The 24,993-nt window shown below is 52.0% G+C and overlaps 1 protein-coding gene across 4 annotated transcripts in view; it reads left to right on the top strand.

Moving 5' to 3' along the window:
- ALAS1 (5'-aminolevulinate synthase 1) overlaps positions 1–24,993 on the top strand; it is a 608,833-nt gene that overhangs the window by 441,010 nt on the left and 142,830 nt on the right. The gene's annotated exons all lie outside the window — the stretch shown is intronic.

A 24,993-nucleotide genomic window follows, 5' to 3' on the forward strand; every position in this document is an offset into this window, starting at 1 on the left:
TGGTGGGTGATAGTGTCAGAGATTTCCAGTTGGTGCTTGATTGCAGATCTGCAGTTGTGGAGCAAACAATGCAGCTCTGACGCAACTGTTTTGGTGATGGGAGTGTTCGGGCTGTTAAGGGAGATAGGGATTAGATTCTTGAATGAGGGGCCCCTTGAGAGGGAGGCTGGTAAGTTCTGACGGAAGAGATGGTCTGAATGGTGAATTGAGTAGAATTGTTAGGAGAGGAGAGTGGAGGGGGATTGACGTTGGTAGTCTTGTAGCCAGCAAGTTGGTGATGTCTGTGGAGGACAGACTGTGGTTGGCTTTATTGGGGCGCGGGAGCAGGGAACTCCTCGGGAGGTTATTAGGGAAGGGGGATATCTTAGCACTTAAAAGTGAAATGGATGCTTCAAGCTGGCAAATGGAAGAGATGAAAGAGTCAAGTTTATTTTCCAGAGAGAGGAGGGCTGAGCACGGAGTGTTGGGTGGCTCGATGGTTAAGGGAAGGAGTGAAGTAGGCGAAGGTGGACAGGGGGAGGAGCGGGACTGGGGAGAGTGTTGATGTGCAAGGGTCGAAGGTGGAGAAAGATGGTGGTAGAAAGGAGTGGATGGAGTTACAGTGATATTTTTACTGGTGTTGAGCAGAGGTGAAGAATGGAGATCATAAGTAGGAGGAGAAAATTGAGAAATAGAGAGGGAGGGAGAGAGGTGGAGGGAGGAGGAGGGGATCAAGGGGAGGTCAGGGATACGGTAAGATGAGAGGAGACGGGGCTGTACAGGGAGGGGAAAGAGGAGGGTCAATGGATGGCCAGAGGTATGGGGAGATGAGAGGGGAAGGGGCTGTACAGGGAGGGGAGGCAGGGGGGGTCAATGGAAGGCCAGAGGAATGAGGAGAAGAGAGAAGGTGCAGGCCAGGTACCGTAGGCTATGAAAGGTGAATGTAGGGGGACAGGCACCAGGATGAAATGAAATGTTTAACTTACTATAATATCACTTTAACCTTTGTTTTTTCAGTAAATATATATGTATATGTGTAATATATATGTAAACGTGTGTGTGTGTATATATTATCTACTGGCGGTCGCCAGTAGATAGTTATAGTTAGGAACGAGTTCCCATAGGAAATCTGAAAATTCTATTTTGAATAACTTTGGCGCTGGTTGACTTATCTTCGTGAAATTTTCAAAACTAATGGGGCGCTCCGCTCAGCTCCTACCCTGAAAGTCTCGGGGTGATACGTCAAACGGGGGCTGAGAAAAAAGGGGGGTCCAGAAACGCGTTTTCCCCATGCCTTTACCCATAGGACCTTTAGTCAAAGGTACAGCCCGAACGGCTGAACAGAATTACATGAAATTTGGCAAAGAGGTAGTCCTCAGGTCAGGCATGTGCCTTTTGCATATATGGTGTCAATCTGTTCAGTAATTCCTGAGAAAATTGCAGTTAAAAGTACATAAATATCTATATGCGCGCAACGTGGGCGCACGTGTAATTCTAATTGGTGGTTAGATGTCAGTCAACATTCCAATCGGTCGAAATCAGGAAGTGTCGGACGCCATTTTATGTGTGACAGTGAAAAAGAAAGGTGAAGAACGTGAAAAGGGGGCAGGGTAGAGAGTTCCTGACCCCCTAGCCTTTGTCAGGGGGTCCCTGAAGGACCCCGAAGGGTGAAAAAAACATTTTATTTTTTTTCAAAAAATCGCGGGGTGCGCGCACGGTGCACGCACCGTGAAAAACCATTAAAAAAAAAAACATTTTAAACTGTTTATAAGTTTATAGAAGATATTAACTATGCTGTTCAACTTTATCCAAATTCAAAATAAAAAAGCTGAGGCATTCCATATTAAAGGATACAGTCAATCTATAACTATGTACATAGGTAGTTTATTGTAAAATAAATATATAAAAAATATAATAATACATACATAAATTAGCATTTAAAAAACCTTACAAATTCACTAACAAAAACATAGGTTTCACACACGTTATAGTTAGAAATTAGCATTTAAAAAACCTTGCAAATTCACTTAAAAAACTAGAGGTTTCACACACGTTATAGTTAGGAATTAGCATTTAAAAAACCTTGCAAATTCACTGAAAAAACCATAGGTTTCACACATGTTATAGTTAGGAATTAGCATTTAAAAAACCTTGCAAATTCACTGAAAAAACCATAGGTTTCACACATGTTATAGTTAGCTGGACATTTCACTCGTACAAAACCATTGAAATTCCCCCGTTATGGTTAGTTCAGCTAACTATAACTCGCGCGACCGCAATCTACTGCTGATGACGTCACATATTATATCACTGTATTCACTAAGATACTGTTAATAAGTCAGTTATACAATTAATTTTACAAAAAAAACATCCATTTAGACACTTATTTACCCATTTATTCTTCCATTAACCTTTAGATATACATATATAAAAAATATTTATTTTTCAGAAAGACACATATTCACTGGATTATGTCATCAGTGATGTCATCAGTGATGTCATTTGAGATGTCATCAGTGATGTCATGAGTGATGTCACTGACCATGTCATGAGTGATGTAATATGTGACGTCATCAGCAGTGGATTGCGGTCGCGCGAGTTATAGTTGCCTGAACTAACTATAACGGGGGAATTTCATTGTTTTGTACGAGTGAAATGTCCAGCTAACTATAACATGTGTGAAACCTATGGTTTTTTCAGTGAATATATATATATATATATACACAGAGATGTGTGTGTGTGTGCGGGTACATCATTTTACAATTACACGTCTGTTGTAGGTGGCCCTACCAGTTTTATCTGTGGCCCCCCTGGTGCCCTCCTTACAATCCTGCGAGAGGCACCACTGCTATCAAAGCCCCCGCCCCTAAAAACTTCAACAACCCTGTCACCCACCGCTGTCAGACTCAGATTGCCCCCCCACCTCCTCCGCCGACTAACCACCCAGGGAGGAGGGGGTTCTCCTGGTAGCAGGGAAGAGCTCAGTCCCGAAGCAAGAATGGGTATCAGGTCGCCTGAGGGATAATACTTCCATTGCCAGTGTCCCTGCCAGGCTTGGGGGAGGGAATGGGTCGTGGCACACTTCCGACCACAGCAGAAGCCCCTCTCCATCATCGCTCGTCAAATGCGGACAGTGTACGGACTCCTGCACAGCTTCCTCGGGCTCTGATGCAGGCCCTGCTCCCCTGCACAGCCTCCTGCACAGCCTCTCGGGCTCTGATCGAGGCCCTGCTCCCCTGCACAGCCTCCTGCACAGCCTCCCGGGCTCTGATCGAGGCCCTACTCCCCTGCACAGCCTCCCTGGCCTCTGATCGAGGCCCTGCCCCACTGCACAGCCTCCTGCACAGCCTCCCCGGGCTCTGATGCAGGCCATGCTCCCCTGCACAGCCTCCGGCAAAGCCTCCCCGGCCTCTGATCGAGGCCCTGCTCCCCTGTACAGCCTCCTCGGGATCTGATGCAGGCCAAGCTCCTCTGCACAGCCTCCTGCACAGCCTCCCCGACCTCTGATCGAAGCCCTGCCCCACTGCACAGCCTCCCCGGGCTCTGATGCAGGCCCTGCTCCCCTGCACAGCCTCCTGCACAGCCTCCTGCAAAGCCTCCCCGGCCTCTGATCGAGGCCCTGCTCCCCTGCACAGCCTCCTCGGGATCTGATGCAGGCCAAGCTCCTCTGCACAGCCTCCCCGGCCTCTGATCAAGGCCCTGCCCCACTGCACAGCCTCCTGCACAGACTCCCCGGGCCCTGATGCAGGCCCTGCTCCCCTGCACAGCCTCCTGCACAGCCTCCCCGGCCTCTGATCAAGGCCCTGCTCCCCTGCACATCCTCCTGTACAGCCACCCCGGGCTCTGATGGAGGTCCTGCTCCCCTGCACAGCCTCCTGCACAGCCTCCCCGGGCTCTGATGCAGGCCCTGCTCCCCTGCACAGCCTCCTGTGCAGCCTCTCCGGGTACTGATGCAGGCCCTGCTCCCCTGCACAGCCTCCTGCACAGCCTCCCCGGCCTCTGATCGAGGCCCTGCTATCCTGCACAGCCTCCTGCACAGCCTCCCTGGACTCTGATGGAGGTCCTGCTCCCCTGCACAGCCTCCTGCACAGCCTCCCCGGCCTCTGATCCAGGCCCTGCTCCCCTGCACAGCCTCCTGCACTGCCTCCCCGGGCTCTGATGGAGGTCCTGCTCCCCTGCACAGCCTCCCCGGCTTCTGATCGAGGCCCTGCTCCCCTGCACACCCTCCTGCACAGCCTCCCCGGGCTCTGATGCAGGCCCTGCTCCCCTGCACAGCCTCCCCGGCCTCTGATCGAGGCCCTGCTCCCCTGCACAGCCTCCCTGGGCTCTGATGGAGGTCTTGCTCCCATACACAGCCTCCTGCACAGCCTCCCCGGGCTCTGATAGAGGTCCTGCTCACCTGCACAGCCTCCTGCACAGCCTCCCCGGGCTCTGATGCAGGCCCTGCTCCCCTGCACTGCCTCCTGCACAGCCTCCCCGGCCTCTGATCGAGGCCCTGCTCCCCTGCACAGCCTGCTCGGCCTCTGATTGAGGCCCTGCTCCCCTGCACAGCCTCCTGCACAGCCTCCCTGGGCTCTGATGCAGGCCCTGCTCCCCTGCACAGTCTCCTGCACATCCTCCTCGGGCTCTGATGCAGGCCAAGCTCCCCTGCACAGCGTCCTGCAAAGCCTCCCCGGCCTCTGATCGAGGCCCTGCTCCCCTGCACAGCCTCCTCGGGATCTGATGCAGGCCAAGCTCCTCTGCACAGCCTCCCCGGCCTCTGATCAAGGCCCTGCCCCACTGCACAGCCTCCTGCACAGACTCCCCGGGCCCTGATGCAGGCCCTGCTCCCCTGCACAGCCTCCTGCACAGCCTCCCCGGCCTCTGATCAAGGCCCTGCTCCTCTGCACAGCCTCCTGTACAGCCACCCCGGGCTCTGATGGAGGTCCTGCTCCCCTGCACAGCCTCCTGCACAGCCTCCCCGGGCTCTGATGCAGGCCCTGCTCCCCTGCACAGCCTCCTGTGCAGCCTCTCCGGGTACTGATGCAGGCCCTGCTCCCCTGCACAGCCTCCTGCACAGCCTCCCCGGCCTCTGATCGAGGCCCTGCTATCCTGCACAGCCTCCTGCACAGCCTCCCTGGACTCTGATGGAGGTCCTGCTCCCCTGCACAGCCTCCTGCACAGCCTCCCCGGCCTCTGATCGAGGCCCTGCTCCCCTGCACAGCCTCCTGCACAGCCTCCCCGGCCTCTGATCCAGGCCCTGCTCCCCTGCACAGCCTCCTGCACTGCCTCCCCGGGCTCTGATGGAGGTCCTGCTCCCCTGCACAGCCCCCCCGGCTTCTGATCAAGGCCCTGCTCCCCTGCACACCCTCCTGCACAGCCTCCCCGGGCTCTGATGCAGGCCCTGCTCCCCTGCACAGCCTCCCCGGCCTCTGATCGAGGCCCTGCTCCCCTGCACAGCCTCCCTGGGCTCTGATGGAGGTCTTGCTCCCATACACAGCCTCCTGCACAGCCTCCCCGGGCTCTGATAGAGGTCCTGCTCACCTGCACAGCCTCCTGCACAGCCTCCCCGGCCTCTGATCGAGGCCCTGCTCCCCTGCACAGCCTGCTCGGCCTCTGATTGAGGCCCTGCTCCCCTGCACAGCCTCCTGCACAGCCTCCCTGGGCTCTGATGCAGGCCCTGCTCCCCTGCACAGCCTCCTGCACATCCTCCTCGGGCTCTGATGCAGGCCAAGCTCCCCTGCACAGCGTCCTGCACAGCCTCCCCGGCCTCTGATCGAGGCCTTGCCCCACTGCACAGCCTCCTGCACAGCCTCCCCGGGCTCTGATGCAGGCCCTGCTCCCCGGCCCTGCTCCCCTGCACAGCCTCCCTGGGCTCTGATGCAGGCCCTGCTTCCCTGCACAGCCTCCCCGGGCTCTGATGCAGGCCCTGCTCCCCTGCACAGCCTCCTCCACAGCCTCCCCGGCCTCTGATCGAGGCCCTGCTCCCCTGCACAGACTCCTGCACAGGCTCCCTGGGCTCTGATGGAGGTCCTGCTCACCTGTACAGCCTCCTGCAAAGCCTCCCCGGGCTCTGATGCAGGCCCTGCTCCCCTGCACAGCCTCCTGCACATCCTCCTCGGGCTCTGATGCAGGCCAAGCTCCCCTGCACAGCGTCCTGCACAGCCTCCCCGGCCTCTGATCGAGTCCTTGCCCCACTGCACAGCCTCCTGCACAGCCTCCCCGGGCACTGATGCAGGCCCTGCTCCCCGGCCCTGCTCCCCTGCACAGCCTCCCTGGGCTCTGATGCAGGCCCTGCTCCCCTGCACAGCCTCCTGCACAGCCTCCCCGGGCTCTGATGCAGGCCCTGCTCCCCTGCACAGCCTCCTCCACAGCCTCCCCGGCCTCTGATCGAGGCCCTGCTCCCCTGCACAGACTCCTGCACAGGCTCCCTGGGCTCTGATGGAGGTCCTGCTCACCTGTACAGCCTCCTGCAAAGCCTCCCCGGGCTCTGATGCAGGCCCTGCTCCCCTGCACTGCCTCCTGCACAGCCTCCCCAGCCTCTGATCGAGGCCCTGCTCCCCTGCACAGCGTCCTGCACAGCCTCCCCGGCCTCTGATCGAGGCCTTGCCCCACTGCACAGCCTCCTGCACAGCCTCCCGGGATCTGATGCAGGCCCTGCTCCCCTGCACAGCCTCCTGTACAGCCTCCCTGGGCTCCCGATGCAGGCCCTGCTCCCCTGCACAGCCTCCTGTACAGCCTCCTCGGGCTCTGATCGAGGCCTTGCTCCCCTGCACAGCCTCCTGCACAGCCTCCCCAGCCTCTGATCGAGGCCCTGCTCCCCTGCACAGCCTCCTGCACAGCCTGCCCGGCCTCCGATCGAGGCTTTGCTCCCCTGCACAGCTTCCCCTTCTGCTCCCCTGCACAGCCTCCCCTTCTGCTCCTCTGCACAGCCTCCCCGGGCGATGATGCTGGCTCTGCTCCCCTGCACCCCGCCCCCCCAGGCCTGTGATGCTTGGTCTGCTCCCCTCCACAGCACCCCCCTCCACCCCCCACGCCTGTTGCTCCTCGCTCCGCCCCAGTGGTTACAAGCCTTGAAGCCTGTTGCTCCTGACAGCTGTCACCACGTCACTGGCAGATTCTCCGTCAGGAGCCACAGGTCTCATTATACAGGGGGGGGGGGGGGCTGTTTCTGTCCAGAGCGCCGCACACGCACCGTGCGCTCTGAGCACCTCCAGAAGGCGGGGCCCCCACCCTTCAGACCCTGCCTGTCATTGCCAGTGACACCAAACAGAAACAAACACCCCGGGTGAAGTCACATTAAAGTTAATTTATATGATAATCTACGCAAACTCCCCGCGCCCACCCCCGCAGTCATTTCTGGAGTGGTTTAGGGAACCAAAGCCCACGCAGTAAGCTCCGGAAATGCACATTTTAACCGAGAAATACTCCGTGTAAGCAGATAAAAGGTCGAGCTGCCGAGGACTTGTGAAATGTGAGGCTGACATTGAATTCCAGCAGCGTTAACTCACCCTTCATGTAATGTGTTCAATAATCACTCGAGGCACGTTGTACAGACACCGCTATGTTTATTTATTGTTAGTCTAGAATCGTACCGAGGAGCGCCGGCCGGCACTCTCTCCCTGTGGCTGCTTAGCGCGCTAATGCCGCGCGCACACCCCGGCGCCAACATGGCCGCCTACGTCACGTCACCGTGACGTGACCACAACTAGACCGCTACATATCTCCCCCTTTTACCAAACCGAAATAAAGTCACTTACAGTTCGCAGGTTAGTTCAAAGTCTCGGAACCTGGAAGGCCTTACAACTTGCCTTCCACTCCTGGTCACCTTACCAATGTTCCCTCGAGCCCCTTGGCTCTGCGTTTCCTCGATTTCTGTTCCTCCACTCATCGCTCCTCCGCTGTTCATATTGCCACTTGGCCTGTCCATCTCTACCACTGGGGTCTCACCCCTTAACACGCCTTCTTGCTCCTCTCCTGCACCTGCTTCTCCCATTTGTTCACTTCCGCCCCTCTTGTTCTCTTCATCCAGGTCTTCCCTGTCTTCACCTTCCGGATCCCACTGTTCCCATCTCAATATCTTGTTGCACCGGGCCATGCGGTCCTGCGACCACACGTTCCCATCACTGAGCAGGGCCGCTCGATCATAGACTTCCTTAACCTGCATCGGCTTGCTGTACTTGCTGTCTCCCTTCCTTTGTAGGGTCGCCAGCTTTACTCTCACCCATTCTCCTCTCTCTAAATGAGTGTCCTTCACATTCCTCCTCTTGTTATAGTTGTTGGTGTAGGTGGCTTGTGCTCTCTCCAGATTTGCTCTTACTACCGCCGGGGACCATTCGCTGGTCACCACCTTCTCCTTCCAGATTCTGTTGTCGTGCGTGAAGGGTTCACGACCTCTCAATATTTGAAACGGGCTGTACCCCGTGCTTGTGGGGGTTATTCTGTAGGCCCATACCATGTTCTCCAACGCTTTCTTCCAGTCTTTATTACAGGTGATGGCCGCTTGTATAGCCCCCATCACCACTCTGTTAAATCGTTCCACCAGACCGTTGCCTGCCGGATGGTATATGGCTAGGCTTTCCTGTTTTCAGTTTCTATTTTAGGTATATTCTGGTGGTGTTTTTTCAGTGTTTTCCAGTGATTTCAATACTTTAAAAAAAACAGTGCTTTTCAGTGGTTACTCATTTTCGCGTCATAAAAAAACAGCAGAAACAGTGTTTTACCGGTGTTTATGGAACGCTTTGCTTTTATTATTGCTTGCTTTCTTCACTGATGCATGGTATGTAGACAGTGTACGTACAGTGTATATGAGGTCCAAATACATTTTTACAAGTAGAACTTATTGTAGTACACTATACAATACTTCTTCAGTGAATCTTTGGAAAACAAACGATTCACAATAATGAAAGAGAAGAGCAGACTGAATTGAAAAATGTGGTCATTCAATTTCTCCCAAGAGGAGTCCAGAAGCTGCTTGTTTCCCCATCAACAGTAGCGATGAGATGCGTTTTACCAAACAAATACAAGTCGAACAAAACCAGCACAGTAGTCAAACATGCATTAGCAGCCTGCTGCATTTGGAAACGCATTGGGGATTGGGGAGTTGAAACGAGAGCAAAAATGTTTAGAGTTAAAATATTTTATCAACTATCAAATATAATTTGAAATGTCTAATACTTTGGCGCTTCATTAAGGCAACTTCATAGTAGAGCCAATGCATAACCAGAGTAAGGTTTAACAGTTGCTTTTTGCTGCATATTTTTTGGGGGGGGTTTGTGCAACCTTGGATTTCTTGAGGGAGGAGAACTGACTACGTTATCGCGGACCTTGACCTGACTGCTGGTCTCCTCGTACGAGTACCCCAAAGAACGGTGCAGCCAATATGCCAAATTAGTCTCTCCCGCGGCCCAACATTACACCCCCACCCTCACGGTGTAGCACTGGCACCACCCAGACAACCTTCCTGCTCCCTGTCCGTCAATGGGGGGGGGGGTGGGGGCGCAATTAGCCTTCTGTAATCTTTTAGCTGTCGCTATGCCAGACACTCAAATTATTGCACGCTCCGCCGCCTGTGTGTGCCCACCAGCTTGCCACCCACTGTTCCTTCCACCTCCAGCATAATCCCTGTGTGTCCTTATTGCCTCGTGCCATGAGAGCCCCCTCCCTTTCATGAAGGTGACCGTCCTCTCCCCAAACACCAGCGCAAAATACCGCCAGCCTCCCTTGCAGTTTCTCTGGAATAAAAATAAATGCAGCCTCAATAGTATTTTTAACCTTTCAGAATTTGAAACAGATGGGTGATATTTGTGTAAAGAGAATTCCTGGGAAATCTGGAGTAACAAAGAAAAAGGATATGGAGTCCATACTCACCTTTACCTTCCTTAGCAGGTATACAAGCTCAGCTGTGGCCAGCGTGAGAGGCTTGCGCCGCTCCTCCGAGATATATTCTGAATGGTACCTCGCATTTCTCAGCACGACATGCCCTGTTTATTTAAAAACAGTAGTGTATCTTCTCTTCTCAGTGGCAGCATTTTTTGGAAATCTGAGAAAAAACACCCAAGCACTCAATCTGCCCTACAAATCCGTTTTAACGCACAGTGAAGAGCAGTGTGGAAAGTTTGCACTTCAGTGCTTTCAACATGGCAGTTTCATGACCTCCCCATGCCCGACAAGTAGCTAACACTGCCAGAGGGCTACATCCAGGACTTAAAGTGGGTCGGCTCCTGCAGGTGCTGGGCACAGGCAATTCTTACAGCAGGTGGTCAGACGCGTCTCTATTGGGCTCTCCATTTTTGCCCTCACCCTCAGGGTGATTTTTTTTTTTTACTGTGCAGCTGCTCATAATTTAATGTAACTTCAACGAGACGGGTTATAGTTCTTTCAGTGTCTCATCAATTCAGCACTGAAGCATACATACAACAAAGCCGTAGTTACTGCTTATTTATCTCATGCAACTAACAACCATTGACAAAGCCAATAGACCTGGCTCATTGTATGTGTAATGTTACTTGTTGTATCATATATCGGGATGCTAAGACAGAAAACGCAAATACCAGTGGGGCGACACACTATGCTAAGCACAGGTTTTTAGCATACGTGTTTTTAAGCCTCGCCCTTAATTACATCCACCACTCCCATTTAAAAGACCCACTAGATTTTTCGTCGTCCTACATAAAGCCAAAGCCCTGGCCATGGGTACCTCGGTGTTACAGACGCAGCAAAACACCTGCTGGGGTAATAAAACATTATTCCCAGCACCAATTGAATTACGGCGGCACTTAATTTTTTCGGAAATGCTACATTGTAAGCCGAAAACGCTTTATCTGCGCCCCCCAACCCCACATCAACACGCTACCATGATTGCAGGCACGTGAGGCACTGTTCTGCTCTGCATGATGGATGGCTGATCTTCCTGTAGGTCGGGCCCAGTTTGTTGAGCACTAAATTTCCCAAGTGCGTGCCACCCAGTGTTTCCCCCTACACTGCCGGACTGGTGCCTCTATCCCCCTCCATGGTACCCCCGTGTGGAAATCAATCACGCCCTTGTAAGAAATGGCGCCAATCCCTGCTCTCCTATAGTGCCTGGTGCAGCAATCTCCCCCACCCCCAGATGTGGGGGGAACACCCAATAGATCCTAACCGGCCAGACTCTTGCAAAAACCTCCTCCGGTGCAGCCTGGCTCCCAGCCTTAACCTAGTAATTAGACCCCTACCTGCCCTGACTTAACCTGGAGAACCGAGGGCCCCCTTTGCCCCTCCCTTCTCGCTACCCCCGCGCTTTGTCTCCCTCTAACTAACCTGTCTCTGATATTGAAGTGCTTTTTATGCTGCCCCCGTTGCGTCACCCCTGGACAAATACCTTCTTTGTGGTATTCTGTGAGATATATCATCCGCCCAGGCTCACACGCCGAGATTCAAACTTCACTCCGAGATTCAAACAACACCCTGCTCCTGAGTCAGCAGGTCCGAGCCTCAGCCCCCCTCGCCTCCCCCTTATACCCTGCCATTTACTACAATTGTCTCATGAAACAACCTTACACTCCTGTGCCCAATTACAATCTGCACAACTCCTAAAACGCCCCTGCCGTGTTAAGTACCGACCATTACCCACCCCCATATCCATATAAGTGCCTGGACGGCCCTCCGCCCTCCCCCCTTGCTATCCACGGGCATTTCACCACTCTTCATTATCCTTATCCTCTGCCCGCACTTTATACCTTTCGTGTTGCAGCTTGTTAGGGCCGAAGCCCTTGTACCCATCCCTTGCCTATGAATGGCACTTGAATCCCCGCTGTGCCTTTCCCACTACTCTGCCCATTTATAACCACCATCAAGCCAGCCCCAGAACAACAGTCCCGCCCTACCATTATCACACATCGTTACCTCCTCTCCTGCACATTGCTCCACACCTGCTGCCATATGAAATTCAATCGGGGGCCATTGTACTGCTTTGGCTCCATCAAGTGGCCAAGTGGTGCAACAGCAACGAAAATCAGTGACACTCGGTTTAAACCGAGTCCGCTGATTTTCGTCCGGTAGTGTACTGTCGGTAATATTCGGTTTAAACCGAATTCCGGACAGCCTATATATGGCCGTGTGCTTTACAGAGATGCCATTTCTACCCATAAATTGTTTCCATCTTTCCGACGTGAACTGTGGTCCATTGTCGCTTAAGATGGACTTGGGAATTCCTTCTCGGGTGAATGTTTCCGATAGAAACTCCAGGATGTTCTCCGTGTCCATGGATTCGCTCACCTTTATTTCTGGCCATTTGGAATAACGGTCGATGAGGACACACACGTATTTCTGTATGCCCTGGTCGTCCAGCACCGGTCCTAGAATGTCTATTGACAACTCTTCCCACGGGTTTGAGGGAGTGTCGAATTTCCCAAGGGCTGGACGTAGTGGTCTCAATGTTTTGTCGGCCCCTTGACATTGGGGACACTCTCTGACATGTCTCTCTGCTCTTACGTCCATACCTGGCCACCAGTAGTTCTGTTTCGATCTGGCCTTGAGTTTTCCTATGCCAAGGTGGCCTTCGTGTAATAAGTCCAGCAGCTTGTTGATGAGCTTCGTGGGGGGGATTACTCTGTCTCCCCGGTAGATGAATATGCCCTTGTCTCCTACGGTCAGTTCTTCCTTCACTTCATAAAATGGTTTGAGGTTGGGTTTCACCTTTTTCTTGTCAGGCCACCCTTGTGTGATGAGCGCTTTTGCTTCCACCAGGTCAGAATCTTCTTCATAGGCTTCAGCCCACTCTTGTATGCTGATTATCTTCTCTTGGTCCTCTACGAGGGCTACCATCTCTCCTCTGTCCGCTGGGTCCTCTTCTCCCGGCTCCATGGCCGCCGCTCGACTCAAGTAGTCCGCCACTCGGTTCTTGTTTCCAGGGATGTACTCCACATCATATCTGAATTCCAACAGTTTTAAGGACATCTTCGATATCCGGGGTGTGGCGCTGGCGTGCCCGCCCGATGTTAATACTTTCACTAACGGTTTGTGGTCAGTCTTGAGCCGAAACCGGGTACCCCATAAGAACTGCCGGAACCTCGTCATGGCCCACACTACCGCTAACATCTCCTTCTCGATGACACTGTACTTGCCTTCTGTTTCCGTCAATGCTCTGGAGGCGAAGCTGATTGTCTCCGTGTCCCCTCTTCCTCGGTCTTGCATGAGTACAGCGCCTAATCCCTTGTCACTGGCGTCAGTGATGAGTATGGTGGCGCCTTGTGGGTCGTACCCCTTGAGCGGTATGGCTTCCAGGATTCCCTTTTTGATGACTTCAAATTCCGCTTGGGCTTCTGGTGTCCACTGGAACACCGTGCTCTCCCTGGTCAGCCGCCTCATGTTGTAGGTTTTGGATGCGAAGTGTACCACGAATTTACTATAGTACTCCGCCATCCCCAGGAACGATCTGACCTCCTCCTTGTTCTTGGGGGGTGGTGCTTCAGCGATCGCTTTCACGTTCTCCGTCTTGGGTGTGATCCCCTGTCGCCCAATTTCATGGCCTAAATAGGTTACCGATTGCAGTCCCAACCGACATTTCGACCACTCTGCCGTGAGACCTTTGGCTTCCAGTGTCTGTAGTACTTTGTCTAGTTTTCGGTCATGATCTCTTCTATCTCTCCCCATCACCAAAATATCGTCCTGGAAGTACTGTACATCCTCGCAGTCTCTGAACAATTGGTGCATCATCTTCTGAAAGACGGCTGCCGCTGAGGCTAGCCCGAACGGCATGCGACAGAATCTGTAACACCCAAACGGGGTGATGAACGATGTCAGGCTTTTGCTGTCCGGGTGTAGGGCTACCTGGTGGTAAGCGGATGTAAGGTCAATGGTGGAGTACCACTGAACTCCTCTGGTTTTTGCTAACATCTCCTCTATCTTGGGAAGGGGAAACTTCTCCACCACTATGTTTTTATTGAGTTCTCTCAGGTCCACGCAGAGCCTGACCTTCCCGTTGGGTTTCATCACGACCACCAAGGGCGCCAGCCATTCGGCGCAGGTAATGGGTTCTATAATGCCCTTCTTCTCCAGGTCTTGGAGTTCTGTCTGGACGGCTTCCCTTACTGCAATGGGCACATTCCTCACTTTGTGTGCCACTGGTGTGGCTCCATCCTTAAGCACTATTTTATGCTGAAATTTCTCCATTTTCCCTACAGTGCCCCCAAACACTTTTGGGTAGTTCTTCCTCCATCTGTTCATGTCCGGCCATTCCTCCTGTTCTGTGAGCAGGATTTGTTCCTTCCCTCCTGGGTCGAGTTTTATGCCTAGGTCGCCCTGGTCTAACCATCCTAGGACGGAGGGTCCTTTCTCGGCCACATACAGTTTGCACCACGCGGATCGGCCTCTGAACTCGAACAGTAGACGTCGGAAGCCTAGCATGGGAATGCGATCCCCATTGTAGGTAACTGGTCGTATGTCTAGTTTCTCCAGCTCAGGGCCTAACTTGGTTTGGAACTGTCCTTCCCACACCGCTCTCTGTATAATGGTAAATGGGGATCCGGTGTCTGCCACTACTGAAATGGTGATGCCGCCCATGGACATCTCTAGGACTGGTTTGGTTGATCTCTTGTCGTCTACGCTCAATACTTGATCGTATATACATAAGACGGTGACCACTTCTTCCTCTGGGGCTTCCTCCAGGTCTTCTGTGCTGTGGTCAACGTATTTCACCCCTCCTTTCTGTTGTTTCTTCCGACACACCTTCTCGTAGTGCCCCATGATGCCGCAGTGCAGGCATTTGGCTCGGAACGCCGGGCAGCGTCTGTCGTGGGCTTCGTGGGACCAACTTCCACACCTGTAGCACGTTCTCTTGTTCACGCTGTCCGATTGTTTCCCTTGCCATCTGCTAATCCCTTTGGCCGTGGGTAGTTTGTTTTTCTGGTCCTTGCGGTGATCTTCCTCCTGTATCCTGTTCACCATGGTTGGAGTGACCGCCTCCTTTTTGGTGGCCTCGGCGCACCTCCTCGAGAGTTCTGCCCTCTTCACTATGACCATTACTTCCTTGAGTGTGGTGTCCCCGCTCGCCCACAGCTTGTCTTGCACGTTTGCACTAGTGGTGTGCATGATCACCTGGTCTTTTATGAATTCATCTTCCCACAGTGCGTACTTACACGGGGCTGCTAGCTTCCTCAGCGCTGCTACATACTCTTCGATGGATTCCCCCACCTTTTGTTTCCTTTGCTGAAAGTTATATCTATCCACTGAAATACAGATGGTGGGGCGGTATCGCTCATCTAGGTCTTCCACCGCCTGCGCATACACATCGTCGTCCGTGTCCTCTCTCTTCGTTGGTACCAGACTCTTGTATATTCTCAGTCCTTCTGGGCCCAGATTTAGTAGCAAGATGCGTTTCTTTCTCTGAGGAGTGAACTTCTCTTCATTTTCGTCCTCCAGGACCCCTATGAAGTTGTCTATATATTCCTTCCAGTCCTCCCATTTCATCAGTGGGTCTCCGGGTTTCGTTAGGAATTGCACGGGTGCAATCGCGTACCCTGCCGGGGTACTCATCTTCACTTCCTTGGCGCTCGTTCCGTCGGTGGCTTTGCTCGGGGGGCTGCCTGGGGTGTTGTCGTTGTTCCCTGTGTGCTCGATTCTCTGGGGGCTCTTATTACTAGACCCCACTTCCTCCTCCTTGGTAGCCAGCGCAGCGCTCCCAGTGCGTGGAATGTGTGAAGGTGGCGCGTGTGCTCTTGGCCGTTAGCGGCTTGCTTCGTCCCTGTGGCTTATATGCAGCTCGTGTGCTATGCTGTGGCACTGCCACGCTCCTCGGTTGCTCCGTGACTCGGATCGTCCGACGTTCCCCCCGTGGCTCCACCGCTCCAGGCAGGCCTGTCGGTGTTCCGTTTTTTCCTTGTGACCTACTTGCGTGTCTTCCTTCGCCTCGTGGGGCCACGTGGAGTGTTGCCTCCTCCTATGTACCCGCGTCGGTCCGGTCTCCGTCCCGACCTCGTCGCCACTGTAATGTGTTCAATAATCACTCGAGGCACGTTGTACAGACACCGCTATGTTTATTTATTGTTAGTCTAGAATCGTACCGAGGAGCGCCGGCCGGCACTCTCTCCCTGTGGCTGCTTAGCGCGCTAATGCCGCGCGCACACCCCGGCGCCAACATGGCCGCCTACGTCACGTCACCGTGACGTGACCACAACTAGACCGCTACACTTCAGTTCAGTTAATACATTTATTTAACAGACCTTCCACAAACTAGAGCCTTTAGTAATGGGGGGTTGTCAACAAGGGGCGCCCCTTTGCTTCTGTCTTGTGTGCTCCTCAGATTGTATCTTGTAAGCGTCAGTTGGCTGAACCTGCGCTTCTTTGACTCTATGGAGCTGGGGTTTACATTCCAGACAGAGGCGTAGCTAGAGCTTGTGGCGCCCGGGGCCATCCCTCAGATTGCCGCCCCTTGGGGGGGGGGCTGGGGAGGGGGGGGACGAGGGTCCTGGGGAAAAAGGATGGCAAGCACTTGAAAGAGGACCGAGAGACACGTAGTATCACCACTAATAGTTACCTCGATCATGCAAGTTACATGCACATACATGACACGGTCTAAGGCTAAACAGTTGAATACACCGGTGACTGGCAGTACAAAAGAGAACACACAGACTGCATGATCTATCTGGGGACTCAGAAAAACCGCACGTGACATCCATCAGAGAGCTGCGTGAACAATTACCTGGTAATCCCCTCAGCACAATGCAAACATGCACATACATGACACTGTTCAGGGATCCATCATCTACAGCTGACATTAAATGACCATTCATCATGGTCCCCCCATTAAAGCAGTGCACTTTGTGATCTGCATGGTACATGTTCTTTGCAGCAGGCACATTAACCCTCTGTGCTACCTTTCCAGGAGTCAACCCTTCCACCAGACAAAACTCGACCTCTCTCTAGGAAGAACATTAATCACCGAAGTTATCATGACATTTTTATTGTTTCTGAAAATAGCTGGAGGCCAGGAAGGAGACAGCAAGTTTTTTAAAAACCATTATATACTTGCAAACACTACACACCCACCGAAATAGGTACCCAGTGCGGTCACGCCGTTCGCACCGCCCTAACCTGCTCAAGGTTCATGTGACCTCAGTGACAGAGTCACAGTGACTGGATCACTGTTGCTCTAGGGTGTGCTGCTTCGTAGGCCTGCCCGCAAGACTGGAGATGAACTTCAGTATGGATTGTGGTGGACAAACCTTGAAGGTAAACTCACAATTGACACCACTAGGGTACACCTGCTTGTGCTAAGACATCAAGCCTTCTAAGGTCTAGTGGGGCCTTGTAAGGTCTAGCATGGGAATGTGCTCCCTCAGTACAGTGGTGTGGTGGACTGGTCATGAAGGCTGAACCCGGTTCCCCAGTTCCAAATTCGACAGCTCTGGCCATAGTGCCACATCCCCACTGAACACCATACTTCCCCACTGAGAGAAACTCGCACTGCCTTCAGCTATAACCTAATTGTGCCCGCTATAAACACTTGGATGTGGCTCAATTCAAATTATGCACTTGATTAGAGTAATATGCTGCCTAAAAAAAAGCAAATGCAACCACTCATAGGTAATGCAAGATTAAGTAAAGCATGTGAAATGTAAGCAGAAACAACATGGTTACCTTAACTATCTCTCGCTCACTATTCAGAAATCAGCGAGTGGTTTTACCTGATAAGTTAAGGACATGACTAGAGGGCCCTGAAGGGAACCGTTTCAATGTCCATTGCTTATATCCTTAATAAACGTAAGCAGTGTGGTTTAAAAAGACCACAGCCATAAACACAGAGCCATGGTACACATTTTGTTTTCCAATCCACCCATCAACCAGGTATTGCAGTCCCTCCAGGAATGGTGCACTTTCCCACCTGGGGACAACAACGCTGTTCAAAGAAAGACGAGAAAACAAAAGTAGCGCTTCACTGGCAAACTCTGTAAAGTAAAGCTGATGTGTTTGGATGTGAATAAAACCAATCTGGCCACTTTGCGACCACTCTGTCTTGCTTTATTTAGTTATGTATTTATTTTACATATTTAAAACCTTCTATTTCTCTCCACCCTGCTGCACTTTGGAATAGAAAAATGTCAGAAAAAGGGCATTTCCCGCAAGAGTGTTTTTCTTTTTTGGATCCTTTTCACAGGGAAGCAACTAAATGAAATGAAAAAAGGAAAGAGGTTGTGAACAGTTTCTTCAAGTCAGCGAGGAGCAAGACAGAAAGAGAGGGAATAATAGGAAGAGAGGGGGGGACAGCTGCCAGCAGAAAAAAGAAGAGGACATTGCCCGAGTCCTATTCCTTCTCTGCCCGTCCCCGAACGTCCACGAAAGCAAGCCCAGCCTTATCTGAATGCCTTTGTCCGCCTCCAATATAGTGCCGCCTGGGGCGGACCGCCCCCCCCTAGCTATGCCACTGATTCCAGAAGTGACTTTTGTTTGCTGATGTCTGGTGACGTCATTCACTGAAAGGCCCCATTCGATGCAGGAGCCCTTTGATATCTTTTAAAAAACAACAGAAAACCCCAGCAGGCCACCGTTGCCGGAGTCCTGACGGCCCTTAGCCAGCTCTCTATGGTTTTCTCTACTCTGGGCTTAGCTAGCTAGCTTGACCCGTGGGTATCAGAGCGCTTTACATACGCACAGTAAAGACAGAGGAAAAATTGCATTACATAGTAGGAAGGCGGTGAGGAAGCAAAACAGAGATAAAAAATACAACCTGAAAAATAGGTAAACAGTGCAGGGGAGGGAGAGAAAACAAACGAAGATGGCTAACACAGTCCGGTCACCAACTATCCTTGAATGTCAAGAGAGAGAGGAGTCAACTCGGATATTGAAGTCTAGGTTCATTGACGTTGGTCAGGAAAGTATTTGTTGAGGAGATTAAGTTTCAGGTCCCTTTTGAAGCAGGGGAAGGAGGGTTGCATCTGAGGTCTATAGGGGCTGTGTTCCACATCCTGGGAGCGTTGCCAGAAAAAGATCGATACTGAGTGGTTTTCTTTTTCAGTTTCGGAGGGATAAAAAGGAGTGAGTTGGAGCTTCTCAGAGTTCTGGATTGACCTGCTCTTACCAGTTTGGTCAGGGAGTGAAGGGTTTTATGTGTGATGCAGGCCAGCTTGTAAATACACCTCCCTTTCATGGGAAGCCAGTTGAAGGAGTTGACAGCTGGAGTGATGTGATCAAATCTTTTTACCCCAGATAAGAGTCGAGCGGCCATGTTCAGCCCTGTCCTTAGTGGGGCTCGGTGAGCTTTGGAGTCCCTGTTAGGATGGTGTTCCCTTAGTCGATTTTAGAGAGAACTAGGGATTGGACTACTGTCTTGAGGTCAACATGGAGAAGAAAAGGTTTCAATTTCTTTAGGTGCTTTAGAGAGAAAAGAGCACTTTTTGCAGAGTTTTTGATGTGGGCCTCCATAGATAAGTTCTTGTCAAGGGTGATGCCTAGAGACTTAACTGAATCGGATAGAACGATGGGGCAGTTTAGGGCGACCAGATTCTTGAGCCGCTCTTGGATTGGACGATGGTTGCTTTCTGGAGAGAATAGGATTAGTTCTGTTTTATCTGGATTGAGTTTTAAGTGGTTAGCGTTGAACCAAGTTTGGATCTTGGTTAGAGTGGCATTGAGGTGTTGGATGTCGCTGGGAGACTTGATTTTGAAATAGATATGGGTGTCATCAGCGTAAAGGTGGTAATTCACTCCAGCTTTTTTCAAGATGATTGTGAGGGGCTCCATGAAAAGATTGAAGAGGGCCGGGGAGAGGATCGAGACTTGCGGGACCCCAAGTGTGAATTTTGTTGGTTTCGAGAGACAGGAGTTGATTTTAATTGCTTACGAGCGGTGTTGAAGGAAGGAAGTGAACCATTTTAGTACTGTTCCATTGATGCCGGAGCGCTTCGACATGGTCTCCAGAAGCGCTGGGTGATTTATAAAGTCGAATGCCGCAGATAGGTCAATAAGGATGAGTAGGCAGGCATCAACTTCATCTAAAGCCTTGTGAATATCGTCCGAGACGTTGAGCATAGCTGTTTCAGTGCTATAGCCTTTCCTGAATCCTGATTGAAAGGTGTTGAGGAAGTTGAACTCATCAATGTGTTTGTTGAGTAGGTGGAGAACGCATTTCTCCAATGTTTTTGCAAGGAACGGGAGGTTGGAGATCGGTCTGAGGTTGTTGAGATCGTTGGGGTCGGCCCCTGGTTTCTTGAGTATGGGTGTGATTTGTCCTAGTTGAAGGGAGTCTGGGACACAGCCTGAGGTGAGAGAGGCGTTGATGATTTTTGTCCGGAAAGGGCAAATGGTGTGGTTGAGTTATTTTATAATTGTGGAAGGGAGACGGTCCATAGTGTGGGAAGAAGGTTTTAGGCGTGCAATTATACTGAAGACCTCGTTTTCCGCAATTTAGCTTGAAGTCGGACCAATGCGCAATGTATTTTAGCTGGAGGCAGACCTGATTGTCCTTGGTAACAACTCTTTCTGATTGGTCAAGGGTTGTAGGAGAGTAGGATCTGTTTCACATGGGTACCCCCACTTTTTGCTGGTGTTTCACTGTTTTTCAACCTTAGTCTGGCTGTGGCCCTGCTAACCAGGACCACAGCCTAGCTGCTTCCTCTCTAAAATGGTTTGCATGTACATTAGGTACATATCTAATTGGATTCTGGAGTGCCTTATAAGCCCCTAGTATATGGTATACTATGTACCTAGGGCATAGGTACCTCAGAGGCCTACCAGGGGCTGAAGCATGTATTATGCCACCCCTGGGAAGCACTCCAAAATGGCACCACAGGTCTGCTACTGCAGCCTGGGTAAGGGTGTGCTTGCACCCCTTACTGTGGTATAGGCTACCTATATCACTACCATTGCACACACATATATAACCTATAAGTCACTCCTATGAAGGCAGATTGCTTGGTTTTTATGTGAGCGGGTGCTCCTGCATGAGCAGAGCCCATCTGCAGCGTTCGGAGTACCTCCTCTGATGCTGTTTGTGGTGCAGCCTGACCATATACTCTTAAGTGTATTATAACCTCGCGGTAAATGCTAACTTTGGGATGGCTGCACGGAAACATGTTGTGTTTGGTGTCAAACGCTTTGGAATACTACCCCCCCCACCAGTTCTGGCGACGGGGGTAGCATTCCACCCTTCTAGAGGGAGAGACATGTTCACACTGGTCTAACCCGGTAGGACTTTCCTGAGCCCTGGCATCACAAAATGGATGCCTCTGCCACAGACACGGGTCTGGCCTCCTGCTGCTGACCAAAACTTCAGCAGGGGAGGCCTGGACAATAGGTTTCCTGTCCCAGGGAGGTGTAACCACCTCCCCAGACAGGCAGATGTGTAATGGGGCTGGGCGGGAGCACTCTCTGGTGCTTTGAAGTCCTGCACTGGGGGCACACTTGGTGCCCCTGTGCATAGTCCAGTTCAAACCGGTTGCAGGGGCTACCTGCCCCTGCTCTGACGCGAAACTGGACAAAGGAAATGGGTGTAACCACCCCTCTTTCCAAACCCTCCCATAGGTGGGTCCCTAGAGTATGTCCAACCCCCAAACTTAGTATAATTATGGGAACCCAGTCCTTGCGACTTTAGATTACCCTGGACGAAACTCTGCAATATATATCCTGGACCTTCGACGTTCTACTTGGCTTAGAAGACTGAAAAAATCTCCCTTGGGGTCAAGGAGTGACTCCCCTGCTTGGCAGGCTCCAAAGAAGCAACTGACCGGTCTGCATCGCTGAATCTCCCGCCGGACACCGAAGTCTTTTGTTAAAAGGTAGGGGCAGTTGCAGTCGATAACCTTTCAAGTATTGCCCGGCGGTAATCGCCTCTTATACCATTCGAAAATTAACCAACAAAGAGGCAGGCGCCGGAGACTGGAAGGCAGGAAAACAAAGTTTTATTCCGTCGGAGTAGAACACATCAGATCAGACAGCAAGGTATCGTCACGAGGTGCTCTAACCACATCTCTGAGGCCTGGCCTCTTATACACAGGTTTATGACTTTATTGCAGGTTTATCATACATGGCACATTCTTGAGATCGCTTTGATACATGAAAGAACATCCTCAGAATCCCCACTTCAAGCTCGTTCCCACACATATCTACAGTGGAAGTCCCCACCCCACCCACAGTAGGAGATGGCTATCACACAGCTGGACATTCCGCCAATTCCCGGGGGTGTGTGCGACTGGTCGGGTCTCAGGGGGTGGGGGGGCCTTGATCTACTGTAATCCCTTTGATGTGGGGTGTTTCCCTTACAGTAGGGGCAATAAACTGCATCCGCAGGGCTAGGTGATGGCCTGGGATCGGTTCGGACAATTGGGCGCAGAGGAAGGGGGTTATCAAAGAGATGTATGACCATGTATGGGATGTCGGTCAGGCGTGGGATGTGGTTCCATGGCAGGGTCGCGTAGAAGGAGAGGGTTTATGGCCCGTGTATGAGAGAGCGGGGGTGGCCGGCGCGCGGGGGGATGTTCGCAGCACCAGAGGGACGCGTTGGCGATCGGCAATGAGCAGGGAGAGAGACCAGGATGCCTAAAATGGCTGCCGTGCGTTTTTCTGTGTGTCGCGCTGGGGAGAGACAAGATGGCGCAGATACTGTTCAGTTACGAGCTACATTTCCACAGTCCTCCCTTTTAACATATCTCGCCAGCTTGTTTAGTTCGGATCTATCCCCATAATGCCACGCACCTCTATGTCGTACAGAGCTTTCATTCTCTCTGCTTCGAAGTTCAGAGTCTTAGGGCAGATGCAGTTTATGAAAAGTGAACATAAGGGTAGCAAACACTGAATCCCCAGGCAACATCCACATAGGATCACAATTGGTATTAGGATAAACGTAAACAACCTCCACCCCCAACTTTTAATAGTGTCCCAAAACCAACTCCCAAGCGACCATCCTTCTTGCTCCTGATGAACCTCTGCGGAAAGTCTGTGGAGGTGTTCAATCGCCTTGTAGACTGAGGGTGAGTTATCCGGTACGTAGGTACAACAGCTGGACCCAATGATGCGGCATGCTCCTCCACGATCGGCCAGAACTACGTCTAGAACGAGGCGGTTCTGAAGAGCTACCAGGCGGACGGCCTGAAGCTCAGCGGTGTTGTTGGTGAGGATGCCGGCTGTAATGTTCATTGTGGTTTCGACTGCCTGGGTCAGGTGCCGGATGTCACGGCTGTTTGCCATTGGACCCCACAGTGGAACAAGTCCCTTTACTGCGTCCATGAACTGTGCTCCAGTGGAGTCGGCTTGTACAATGTCCTTTGCACGTTTCTGCCGGTGATGGTTTGCTGGAGCCACATATGGTGGAGGAAGGATAAAAGCGATGTAGCAGGTGCCTCCCCACCCTTTCGGAAGCCAGGTGTAGGCCTTAGTACCACAGACGAAGTACATATTTGGGGAGGTAACAAAGGAAGGTGGGTCAACTGAGTCCAATGTTCGGGTGATGAGACAGGAACTGTGGCCCACCAGCTGCGTTCGCAGACCTTCGATGCACACAAGACCTGTGATGTTGATGACGGATAGGGCCACTGTTAGGGTGGCGGCCGTTCGTTTCCGGAGGTAAGAGAAGGTGGGTCTGGCTGGGTTGTTAAACACCTGCATTTCGACTCGCTCTTTGGCAGGGATGTCCATATGAAAGGAAGTGTTTGATCTCAGAGGACAGAAGGGAGCAGAAGTTTTTCCAGTTCTGTTCAGCCAGAACCCATGGTAGAAGTGTGACATAGTTTTGTCGGAAGTGGCATTGTCCTTGTAGCTTTCTTGCAGGAGGATTAGCCAAGCGAGGCAAGAGCCATGGACAGAGAAGGGCGAAGGGATGAAAGGGATAGAATGTCCAGTGGCATGTGGCAGCAATCCACAGATCCAGCAGTTGGTTGCATTGGCGGCAAGATTGTGTTGGTGGAGCAACTGTACAAAAGAGTTATTCCAGAACTCCTTACGCCTTTCTCGGAGTTGGGGTGAAAGTGAGATCAGATGGTGTTCTTTCATGGTGGTAGGTTGGACAGTGGTCAACAATGTCTCATGAGCGGGTGCACTCTCTTCCACGATCCAGAAGGTGATCATGAGGAGAAGGCAAAAGAGTAGGGTAATAAAAAGCGCGATAGTCTGAGCTGTGCATTTTGTCAGTCTTTGGGTTTTTGTAGTGGATATTCGGACGTCCGGTTGCTTCCATCATCTTCATGTCGGGCGCTTCCATCACCTTCAAGGGACTCGGTAGCGGGCAGAAACACAGACTTTGTCTAATTTCTCTTCTGGAGGCCTTTGAGGTGATTAGGCTACCGGTTCGAGATTTCAACTTAGTTCGTGGTCTGCTTAGCCAAAGTTCCCTCCTTTCGTCGCAGGTTATACCCTTCTTTGGACGGCACAGTGGGATCGGGATATTTCATTAATTCAAGTGTCTTTGTGTCCGGGTAGCAGCTCAGGGATGGTCGGCCTTCGTCCAGGAGTTCTTCTTGGCCGGCGATGTTGTCGGTTGTCGTCAGGGTCGGTGATACCTTTTTGCAATGATGTGCGTGCAGCCAATTGCGCTTCCCCTCCACTCGAAGAGCTGTTCGGGTGGTGATCAGGACTTGCAGGGGGCCCGTCCACCGGGGCTCCAGACTCCTTGCACGCTGGAAATTACACACTAGGACGAAATCTCCGGGTTGGATATCGTGCCCGGGGCCCCTGGAAGCATCAGGAATGGCTTGCAGCACCTGCTGATGGATAACAGACAACATTTTAGTTAGGTTGTACAAATAGTCAGACATGAGGACGTCCGGGACGTCGTGGATGGATGATGGTTTTGGTGCGGTTCAAAGGTTCATGGGCCGCCCGAAGACGACCTCGTAGGGGGTTAAGTGGTGTTTTGTGGGAGTGGAACGCATTGATAGCAATGCTAGCGGGAGAGCGTCTGGCCATTTCAGTCCTGTGGTGGCAACTATTTTGGCTATTTTGAGCTTCAGTGTGGCATTATGTCGCTCAACCAAGCCTGCAGATTGGGGATGGAAGACCGCATGGAACTTCTGTTTTACACCCAACCCTTTTAAGATGAGTTGGATAACTTCGGCTACAAAGTGTGGGCCG

This window comes from Triturus cristatus, chromosome 9 (genome assembly GCF_964204655.1).
Source record: "Triturus cristatus chromosome 9, aTriCri1.1, whole genome shotgun sequence".
NCBI classification, from domain to species: domain Eukaryota; kingdom Metazoa; phylum Chordata; class Amphibia; order Caudata; family Salamandridae; genus Triturus; species Triturus cristatus.